Here is a 12,425-nt window from a genome sequence, read left to right as displayed (position 1 = left end):
CACAACAAAAGTATAGTGGTTCGGTGCATCCCAGCACCTACATCCACTCCCCAAGACCTCTTGAGAATTTCACTATAATCCCTCAGATTACAGCCGGTTGTTTTACAAGCTCACAACCCAACTTGTTGTTTTGCAAGATCACAACGAACTCGGTCAGTTTTCACAGGCTCACCGACTAGAACCTATCAATTGTTTTCACGGGCTCACAATCCAACCCAGTTGGTTTTCCCAAAGGCTCACCAACCACAACCTTACAACGATTGTTTTTCGGGTTCACAATCAACCCAGTTGGTTTTCCCCCAAAGGCTCACCAACCACAACCTTACAACGTTGGTTTTTCCTTTGGCTCACCAACAAACCTTAACACCGTTGGTTTTTTCTTTGGCTCACCAACAAACCTTAACCCCTTGATTCAATCCCTTGATTGAATCAAGTTACAAGATATTAGACAAAGAATTTAAAGCAAATACAAGCTTCTTAACTAAGCAAATATAGCAAATATAAACAAATGGAGTAAAGAGAAGCTCTCAAACGAATTTTGAAGATGAAAGAACTCAGCTTCTTCTTTACTTGACCCTCTTCTGATTTGGCACGAGGTAGAGGATCATTGAGGCAGCACACGGATGGAGAGGAAGCTTTGGGATTCACTTAGATGCTCTTCTTCTCTCTATTTTGCTTTGGATGGCCCTTTTGTGCTTATGGGAGATTTTCCTTGTAATCTCTTCGAAATCTCTTTCCTAAATGTTCTCTCCCACTTCCATACCCTCTCCCCTTGCTCTCCCCTTTATTTTATAGCTTTAGAGGGAGTGAGAACAAAAATCTAGCCGTTAGAGACAAAAATAGAGCCGTTGGAATCAAGAAAAAACTAGCCGTTATGCCTCCCAGCGTGCTGGAGTCGACTCGGCTGAAGTAGGAGTCGACTCGGCTGAAAATCAACTCTCTGTTTTTGGCTGTTTGCAGTCCTGGAGTCGATCTGCAGTCTCGGAGTCGACCTCGGAGTTGACTCGAGCAGGAGTCGACCTCGGAGTTGACTCGAGCACTGTAGCACTGAAAATCAACTCTCTATTTTTTGTCTGTTTTCAGTCGGAGTCGACTCGTAAAGTTCTGGAGTCGACTCGAGCACTGTTCCTTGAAACTCCAGAGTGCCAGAGTCGACTCTGAACTTCCAGGAGTCGACTCGAGGACTATTCTTTTGAATCTTTCTTTCAATTTGCTCCTCCAACTTAAATTCTTTGAACTTGAAACTTGGGCCAATAAATTGTAGCTTTCTTCTAACTTTTCTTGAGAGCTTTTGAGGCCTTCTTGTATTTTTCCAACTTGCTATGTTCCTTGCAAAACAAATTATCTTTCTTCTTGCAACACAAACATTAGTATTTATACTTCAAGGTTTTGTGATCATCAAAATCAATCTTTAAATCAATCTTTGGGTCATCAGTCTCCCCCTTTTTGATGATGACAAAATTTGGAGTATATGCAATATAAAATATATTGTGTTCTAGAAGTAGTGCATAGCTAAGTTGCATGAAGTAGAAAATATATATATTTAAAACATACTTCATGATAATGCTTTAGATTTAATCAGCTTAACACAATCAACATATTTCAATTTAAGCTGATTTGTATTCAATTCAAAACATAAAGCATTATGAGCATATACTTAGATATTTCTCCCCCTTTTTGACAACATCAAAAAGGTTGCAAGATAATGAAACATTAAGCACAAAGATAAGAATACTCCAATATGTCTTTTTCTTTTTGTACTCTGATTTGTATGTCAAATTATCGCAAGAATATGAATCATATAACTCAAGGCAATAATGTTAGAAAAAGATTAATGAGCATAGATCAGAGCCAATTATAATGAGAACACATCGAATGTGGTTTCAAAGATAATTTTCAAATCAAGTGTAGGTGGAAACTTTCTCAAGTTAATTCAAGAAGTACCAAGAATGATATTCAAAGAAAGCACGAATGAAAATCTAATCATTCTTTAATAATAAGTATGAAAGCTTGTTCATTTAAGATCTTTTGCCCAATATATTAAGTATTTTAGCAACATGAGAGCAATTGAACTAATTTTCTTTTTGGAGTATAATAGCAATATATTAAGTATGATTTCAAAGTTCTTTTATTTCTTTACAAATAAGTACATTTTGATACATATAATAGTGAATTGGCACAAAATTGAAGTTCTAAAGAGCAAGCCGATAAGAACTCATTAGTGAATTCCAAAATAGATTTTCTAAGAGATACTCAATGAAATTCAACATTATTCTCCCCCTTTTTCATTAAGCTAGAGGCTCTTAAGATCAACTGTTTGAATTGCAATTTGGTTCATGATTTATGCATAAGATATATTAACCAAATAACAAGCCTCAAGGTGTATCATAAAGATTTGTATATTTAAATTTCAGATGATACTTATTGGAGAGTATTAGGATCACTTCTCATTCAGTGTTCTTTCTCTCTCCTTTAGTTATGGATTTATGCGATTAAGTTCCATATGATCTCTCCCTCTAAAATTTTCTTTCTCCCCCTTAATTATTCATTCCATTTAAGAGTTTAAAATTTGAAGATAGTGTCCAATAAAATTGTCAAACTCGAAAATATATGTTCAATATATTCTATTTCCATAAAGCTCAAATTTTGAGATAAAACAACCTTTATACAACTCATCTCAAGGTACAAGCTTATTATGTATTCATGAAGTCATGCAACACAATGAGGTTCATCAAAATCAATCCATAAAGCATTCAAAATATTCATCAAATGGACGTGACATTTTGGATAAGATACAGAATGCATTTAGATTGAATATCTAAAGCTACCCCTCAAAAGATGCATTCTTCTTTAATTATTCTATAATATTAAGAATGTAGAGTGATCTAGAATTATTCAAAATTTATAGCAATCACTCTTTTTAATCTTTCAAGAACAAGTTATGCTTCCTCTTAATCTTTGAAAAAATGTACTGAAATATTAATCAGAAAATGATTCATTTGAAGCTCAAATTCTTTCAAAAGCATTTACATTTTCTTTCTTTTAAGAATCATTTGAGTGAGCTGAAATGTTTCTAGACTTAAGATCATTCACTCTCTTAATAATATATATATATATATATATATATTGATGGAAGTCTTTAATAATGTAGGAGAGAAAAACATATAGATGATCATTGAAGTATATATATTTATAGAACTCAATTTCTTAATCATAGTTTTTCAGAAATATATACATGAAGCACAATAAATCTTTTTAATATCAAAATAAAATCATATATTTAAAAATATTTGTTTACAATTAAGATCATTGAAAGATACATCATTTAGACCAATATTAGTACACTTTAAGGATAAGAAAAGATATGTTTCGGATGCGTATCGAGACAATCAACCAAGGCGTCAAAATTAATTCTGTTTTTCTTATATTAAAATTTTCATTTAGAAATCATATTGAGTTATTCTCCTGAATGACGTGATCATTGAAGCATATAACTAAGGTTACAAAGATGTAACGATATAAGTATTTTTAAGTTAAGTTTAAGCTTTTATACAAAATCAGATTTTGAATTTTCATAAGAATTTCCAAGAAGGCTTTCACAACTATAATTTGAGATATGTATCTTCTACATTGTAGCTCATCTTAAATCACTAAGATTGAAAACACATATTTCAATAATATTCGAGCACTTTCAGAATCTTTGTATTCAATATTGAGTTTCGATACAAAATAAAGGATATTTTAACAAGTATTAGGACATTATGTATCAAAGTTAGGCAAGTAGAAAGATAGAACAAGATCAATTCATTTTGCCTAAATAGAAATATCCTTCTCTTCTTCTTTTTGTAAATCTATTTAACTTTCAAAGATAATCGTGAATGATAAAACTGAAATTTCTTTTTAATATTACTTAAAAAAAACTTTATGTAGTATTTTAAACATTCAAGCATTGGAACACAAGTTAGTTTGAGGCAAGGGTGAAGCAAGGACTTGTGAGCAAAGTTAAGACATATTCCAAGTTAAGACATATTTCAACCAACTTATCCAAGCATGGAGCATTACAAAATATTGAGAACCCATAATTCAAAACATCATGCCACATGCAAAATATATTATGTGTTAAGTCATGCATTAAAATATTAAGAACAAACATGTCAAGGATCAAAATCAATTCTTTTCGAATTAACTCCCCCTATTTAAATATAATCTTCCACTAATTTCATCCTTAAGGTGTGTTTCCAAGTGATTAATACTTGACTTGATTCTTCTTATATACTTTCATTTACTTTGTCATTCATTTCCTCCTTTTTTTTGAATTTCTTTTCTTAACCAATTAACGAACATTTTGATATTGTTTTTTGTTTTTACTTTCTTATGCTCTATACTCTATTTGCTCCCTATCCGGTGGAGTTGGAAGGGGCACGAGGTACTACCACTAGCCTCCCTCTTGTGCCGTCCCTAATATACCCTACACCGAATAGTTGGGTCAAATAGTGCCGGGTACTACCACTAGCCTCCCCATTGGCACCATCCCTATGATGAGCAATACAGAAAATTTAAAAGGTTCACTTCAAACTCTCCCTATTTAAGTGTAATTAATTACGGATTTTATCCCTTCCAAATGTGCCGAATATATTATGCTTGTTTTGCTTTTCCTTAAGATTGGAGTATTTGCCTTTGCTTAGATTTTACATCTCTTGAATAATATCTATTTTCTTTTCTTTATCTCTCTCTCTTTTTGTTATTCTCAAGTAATTTATATGAAAGAGCAGAATAAAGAAATAATCTTATTTATCATATAGATATATATCATGCAAACAACATTTTCATTGTGCTCAAGGATTCATAATTTCTCACAAGTTATTTTAAATCAAAATTTTAAGCATAAACTTGTGTATTTCATGGTTATGACATAGACAAAGATATATTTTAGTTTGGGCAAACCATGAAACAATTTCTAAAAGTATAAGTCAATCAATATATATATATAGACATTGTGGAGTGATTGATTAAAACCCTATTTGATTTTGATGAGCTCAAAGCATTTGAGTATATTTCTTGTTTACTAATGAATTCAATTAAGTGTTTCAGTGAAAATCTTGTCTAAGTGTCTCAAGACTTGGTTCATAATTTTTGGATAAGTTAAGAAGTCAGCTTGAACCAAAGTCTGAGACTCGAGTCGACTCCAGAGTATCACGAGTCGACTCCAAGCGTATCAAGTTCACTGGCACGAGCTCGAGTCGACTCCGGATCAGTACGAGTCGACTCCGACTGAGAACAGACAGACGAACAGAAAGCTTCAACTCAGAACCTGTCAACGAGTCGACTCCCGAAGTGTGCGAGTCGACTCCGATGTTCACCGAGTCGACTCCAGGGTAGTAAGAGTCGACTCCAAGAGGAATACAAAGAAAAAGTCAGAGAGCAGTTTTCGGGTCTGAGATTCGAGTCGACTCCAGTGTAACGCGAGTCGACTCCGATGGTTGGCAGGTCGACTCCAAAGACAGCAAGAGTCGACTCTCAGCAGTACACAAAGAAAAAGTCAGAGGGCAGATTCTGGACTCTGAGATTCGAGTCGACTCCCGCATTACGCGAGTCGACTCCGAGACTCCGCGACCACAAAGAAGACAGAAGACCAAGTTACTGCCTCTGAGATTCGAGTCGACTCCCAGACAGCTAGAGTCGACTCCAAGGCAGCTTCACATCAAAAGGGCAGAAGACCAAGTTTCGGAAACTGAGAGCCGAGTCGACTCCGAGGAAGCTCGAGTCGACTCCAAGACTGGACGAGCCAAAAGACAGAAGATAGGGAGTTCGGGCTCTGAGCGCCGAGTCGACTCCCAGGACAGTCGAGTCGACTCGAGTGGACCAAATTCAAAAATACGTCCACGGACTTCATGGGATGAGCCGACTCCGAGAAAGCCAAGTCAGCTCCAGAAGTTGGCGAGTCGACTCTAGGTCAAGACGAGTCGACTCCCAGTCTCGAAGGCAACTTTAATTCAAATCTAGAACAGTTGCCGAGTCGACTCCGGAAAAGTATGAGTCGACTCCCTCTACAGCCGAGTCGACTCCTGATCGCGCGAGTCGACTCTAACCCACCAACGGACACATTGTCAGGCTGCGCAGAGTGTGCAGAACGGGCAGAAAAAGCTCTCTAACGGCTAGTTTCCGTGGGGGTTGGTTTAAATAGCCACAGAGGACTGTAGCAAGGTAGAGAACAACCATTCCACTCCAAGTAATCAAGCTTTCAATCTCTGCAACTTGTTCTTCAACGAAAAAGAGGGAAGAGCAGCATTAACTGCATCCACCTACTTCTTCCCAACATTGAAAGAGCCTTCTCCTGCATTCAAGTCGACTACACATTCAAGAGGAGACCCGAAGTTCAAGAAGCCCTTCCTCTTCTCCAACTTAAAAGCGTTTGAGGGCTCTTAACTTCGTTATTGTTCATATTGCCATTTATCTGCTTTTGAGAAGCTGTATTTTTCTGTTTGTCTCTTTTATCTACACCTTTGTCTTTGCTTGGTTCAATCGGGGCATTGAATCAAGAGTATTGAGGTTGGTTGGTGAGCCGAGTGTAAAACCAACGTGTAAGGGTTCGATTGTGATCCCGGAAAAACAATCGGGGTTGGTTCTAGTCGGTGAGCCTGGGAAAACCGACCGAATTCGTTGTGAGCTCGTAAAACAACAAGTTTGGTTGTGAGCTTGGAAAACAACCGGCTGTAATCCAAGGGGTTATAGTGAATTCCCAAGAGAGACTTGGGGAGTGGACGTAGGAGCAAGGGTTAGCTCCGAACCACTATAAAAGCTTTGTGTTTGTGATTGCTTGTCTCTTACCATTACTCTCATTTCATACACATCACAGCAACTAATTAATCATCTTGTAAAAAGCATTAATTAGTCACCCACAAACGCTTTAATAGTTAAAATTATCATAGACATACCTTCTTCATACCAATCTTCTATAAGAGTTTTCTTGTGGACTAACTTTGGTCAATAAAGATCCCCTTTCTTGTTTGGCTTAATTTGGAGTTCGAGAGAAAATGTTAATTCATTCATCATACATATTTCAAACTCACCTTGCATGAGCTTAGTAAAATCTTCATATAAATCTCCATTAGTAGAACCAAAAATGATGCCATCAATGTGTGCTTTGAGCAAGCAAGATATCACAGATTCATCTTTTTAATGTATAGATTTATCATTGTTACTTTTATCAAAAAGTTACTCAAGCTTTTATATATCATGCTTTTGATGCTTGTTCCAAATCACATATTGCTTTATCATATATGTAATGAGTATTTTTAAATAAGGTGGTTTTTTTACATAGATCTTTTCTAATGAAATAACTACATAGGAGTGCATTCTACACATTCATTTGACAGAATTAAAGTTCATGAAGCAAGCAAATGATAATGGTGATCTTTACTTCTAATCATGCAAGAATCTTATCAAGATCTATTTCATCTTTTCTTGATTTAGTCTTTTAGTAGTCATCAATTTTTCTTCATTAAGTGCATTTCTGAAAAATCCAATTTGGTTCTAATTATTAACAAATTTTTTTTTCAGATTGTTATATGTAAAAGATTAACCATATACATATATAATTTGATTTTAGTATTTTGATAATAAATCATTAGTCTCATAAAGAATAAAATGAATTGATACTTCTACAACTAGAATCTTTTCATGAATGTTCTATATACATTGCTTGATGAATGATATCCAAGGATAGAGATATCTTTATCAGATTTGGCATTATTTTCATAAGAACATATCAAGCATAACGTGTATGACTGAAAAATATGAAAGATATGTAATGGTTCATTTTCCATTTTTCAGAAGATCAAAAGGAGTTTTCATCAAAAATAGATCTAATAGAAATCATATGTATGACAAGCAGTGATGATAGCTTTTAAAAATCATTTAAGTAGATGACTATCATACACAATTGTCTTTTTCATTTCTTCAAGAATTCTATTAACCCTATTTTACTTAAGGTGTCCTTGGTGCTGAAATAATTAATTTCTGTATAAACTTTATCAGGATTTCGGTTTTCAACACTATGCCATGATACTCTTTATCTTCACAGTTTGGAACCTTTATCATTTGAAACACTTTTACAAGATTTAGCAAATACAGAAAATATTTCAATTTTATTTGCCAAGAACAAATCCAATGTAAGCTTTTGAAAACTTAGTGATGGAAACAACATCTTTAGATTTGGAAATTGATTTTTGTTTGTTTCCTTAGTTAGCATGCATAGCAAACTTTGACCTTTCAGAAGATAATCTAAGAAAGCCAATGGCAAGGTCTTTTGAGATTAAGTACATACTAGCATGAGTTGATTTTATATGCCAAAGATGGTTTCTTTAATCTTGGTATTCATAGTGCATATATTCAAAAGCACACCAAGTACACATTATCATATCTATGATCAATAAACAATAATGCCATGGATAAAAACTCTCAATCAAGCATATAGAGAATTCATAGAGTTATTCTTAATAAATTGATTACTCATTTAGCAACTTATCCAATAGTGAGTAAAGTATACTATAAAATGAAGTGATTTAATTATATTTCCAAAAGTATTTTATATATCACAAAATTGATCAATACTTGCAATTCATATTTTAATCAAATACTAAAGCAAAAATAATGATGAGATGCAAGGATTACTGATTTCATTATTATTATTATTATTATTATTTATTTAAAATTACTTTTCATAAGTATGTTTTAAGTTTTATTTTTTGACGTGTGTCTAGAACACCCATTTGTATGAATCTATTTGTTCCATGGGTATCTTGGCACATCTATGTCTACATCCTTATATTTTCATTTTGGGTACCCAAGTGTTGGAATCCCTCGCACGCCGCAGAAAATTTCAGAAAAATTCTGCGCGCAGCGGAAGACATGCGCGAGATTCCGTTCATCGCATGAACATATTTTAAAACCGTCGTTCGTAGATAGATTAGGATTAAATACTTTTACATAATATTAGGAAGATCAGATCTTCACCTTGTGCGGGTAGATATTCACCGCAATCTGATGATCGTGGTATTTGTTGGAAGGTTCGCTTGAAGCCGCACACGCGTCCGGCCTCTACGGGTATCCACACGAGGCAGAGAACCAATCCAAACTCTCTAATCTCCCTGGGGTGCTAGCTCCCTTGCAGAGATATGTTTTGATGGCTGAAATCCTCTCTTGATTTATCAACTCTTTGATAAATCTCAAGAGGAAGAAGAAGGACTTGAAAGGGAGGAAGAAGATCCCATCTTGCTGCCTCCTTTTCTTTTATTCTTGTGGATGGAAGGAGGTTGAAGAGAGAAAGCCATACACCACCCTATTTTATTTGATGCTCATGGCTGAAACCCCAAGAGGAAGGAGGCTTGCCCATGGCACAAAAACCAAGAGGGAGGAGGCACTCTCACGGCACAAAAGAAAAGGAGAGAGGGGAGGAGCTCTCACGTCACAAAAGAAAAGGAGAGAGGGGAGGAGCTCTCACGTCACAAAAGAACCATGATATGGGCTGCCCCTTTGTTTCCCCTTTTCTTCCCCTTTTTTTTTTTGTTTGTGTGCGGCTGAAACCATCATGGGAGAGGGGGGCTGCCGTATGCTATTTATTAGATGAGAAGAGGGGGCCACATGCTCCCCTTTTTTTTTTTGTTTGAACCCTAGGCGTGAGCTCCTACAAATTAGGAGCTCACGTCTATCTTTCGGCAAGAGGAGGGGCGTACGCCCCTCCCTCTAATCCTCTCATGTCCCACGCCCAAGCCTCATCTCATGAGGTGCGTGGGCCCCACTTTCAGCCCTTTTTAATCCCCTCATAATTGAGGTCTAATCTAATTAGATCTCAATCAATTTATGAATCAATTAGGACTTATCCATATGAGTCCTAATCCAATTATGACCCAATTGAATCTTGACTCAATTAAACTCTTCAATCCTAATCCAATTAGGAGTCATCTTAATTTATTAGATCAAAATTAATTAGGACTTTAGGAATCCTAATCCAATTAGGATTTATTTAATTTTAGTCCTAATCCAATTAGGACTCTAGGTATCCTACTCCAAGTAGGACTTTAATTAAATTTGAAGTCCTAATCTAATTAGGACTCTAGGAGTCCTACTCCAAGTAGGACTCTTATTTAATAAGATCAAGCCCAATTAATTAAGTCCAATTGATTCAATTGAATTGCAATCCAATTGCAATTACTCCTTCTTCAACTCACTAACTCTTAGTGGGTTAATTAATTATCAATCAAATTGATAATCATGAACTATTGTGATTCCAAATCACAACTCAACCATCGGATCGGTCAATACCTCTATTGTGTGTGACCCCATAGGTTCTATTCTGTCTGGTAGTGAGATATATTGTGATCCCTATCACAATATCATTGAAACTCCTTCTTATGGGTTGGAACAATTCCAACTCTTCTCATTTGGGTTCACTAATCACCAAGTGAATGCCTCTGAGTCTCACAATCCACCAGTGACACCTAGCAGCATGTAGTGGCAACCCAGCAGAATGAAATGATGAACCTCTAGGTGCAGTTATCATATGATACAGTCCTTCTATCGTGGATCCCTACAGGACGGAGGTCTTGGATAACTCGTCAAACCCCATCGTCTGTCATATGTCAAGATTTATTCGACTTAAGTTCGAGAATGGAAAACTCCTTTTCCACTGTACATACTACCCCGGCCGAGGATTTACGAACTCAGTCTCATAAATCACATAGGATCTCTCTTAACCTATCAAGATCGATAGATTCCATCTAGATGCACCCCTACTCCTACAATGAACCTACTGCAGCCAATCTGCACCACAAGAACCCAATTGGCTAGGGCTCATGTTTATGTGCTCGTCAAACTACAGCAACCTCACTGTGAATAGCCGAGGCATCGCAGGTCAAAGGACCAGTCATACAACTACAGCATCAAGTAAGTCACTGACGAGTGGATAGACATCCAAGTGACTACTTGCTATGGTCACGCTCAGTACCCTTGTTCTCTAACAAGCACTTGCACAATTGCTCCAGTGTCGCCACACTGTGGACTCAAGACTCGTCCATCAAAGAAAGCGATCTGTGCACTAATCTCAGCGGATCGATCACCGTCCTCGTGATGATCCATCGATCAGGAGCAATTCAGAAATTAATCACCAATGACACATGCCTCAAATTCTTAACTCTTGAGAATATGCGTCATCATCTTATTAATTTCTTGGACTCATAAGAACATGAATGAAAAGAATGCCCATTCTAATAAATTCATTATTAGGTCAAGTATAAATTTATGTCCCAGAATAAAATAATGCGTCAGCCAAATTGGCTTCTAGGGCATACTTCTAACAATCTCCCACTTGCACTAAAGCCAATCAGCTATAAACCTAAGCCCCATCTTCTCAAGATGCGCTTCAGTTTTTTGCTGACTTATCTGCTTAGTGAATGGGTCCACCACATTTTCTGTGGAGTCTACTCTCTGATCCTTTACTTATTTCTTTTCAAGGTAGTCGCTTATTAGGTTAAACCACCGCTCTATGTGCTTCGGCTTCTGGTGAGACCTTGGCTCTTTAGCTAGTGCTATGGTGCCTTTGTTATCGCAGTAGCGTGTTATGGCATCTGGTGACATTACACCTAACTCCGCAATGAACTTCTTAAACCAGAAGGTTTCCATTGCACCCTTAGATACGGCTTAACATTCAGCTTCTAAGGTAGAATCTACAATAATTGGTTGTTTGGAACTCTTCCAATTTACTGAACCATCATTGCATATAATCTGATGTAGACTTTCTATCATCAATATGTGTGCATCCTTCTACCTTCAACTCTGATCTTCTTCCAAAGACCAAGAACATGTCCGTAGTTCTTCTCAAGTACTTAAGACTGTTCTTCACAGCTATCCAGTGCTTCTTGCCTGGATTTGACTGATATATGCTCGTGACACTCACAGCATGTACTATATCAAGTCATGTACATAGCATGGTATACAGCTCCCTATAGCCGAAGTATAAGGGATCTTGCTCATCCACTGAATCTCTTCAGATGTGTTGGTGCACATCTTCTTGAAGAGATTTACCCCATGCCTAAGGGGTAATAATCCCCTTTTAGAGGTTTCCATGCCGAACCTCTTCAACACTCCCTTTATGTAATATTCTGTGACAGGACAAGCATCCTCTTAGATCTATCTCTATAGACCTTAATTCCCAAAATATAGGATGCTTTTCCAAAGTCTATCATGGAGAATTCCTTAGACAACCAAACCTTGACTTAGGATATCATCCACGTACAATACGAGGAATGCAATAGCCCTCCCACTAACCTTCTTATAAACACATGGTTCCTCCTCGTTTCTTGAAGAAATCAAACGATTTGATTATATCGTTGAAACGAGTGTTCCAACTCCGAGATACTTGTTTTGTC

Source organism: Phoenix dactylifera, unplaced genomic scaffold (assembly GCF_009389715.1).
Source record: "Phoenix dactylifera cultivar Barhee BC4 unplaced genomic scaffold, palm_55x_up_171113_PBpolish2nd_filt_p 000216F, whole genome shotgun sequence".
In the NCBI taxonomy this organism is placed as follows: domain Eukaryota; kingdom Viridiplantae; phylum Streptophyta; class Magnoliopsida; order Arecales; family Arecaceae; genus Phoenix; species Phoenix dactylifera.
The sequence above is the reverse complement of the archived record's forward strand: the minus strand, read 5'-3'. Positions refer to the sequence as shown.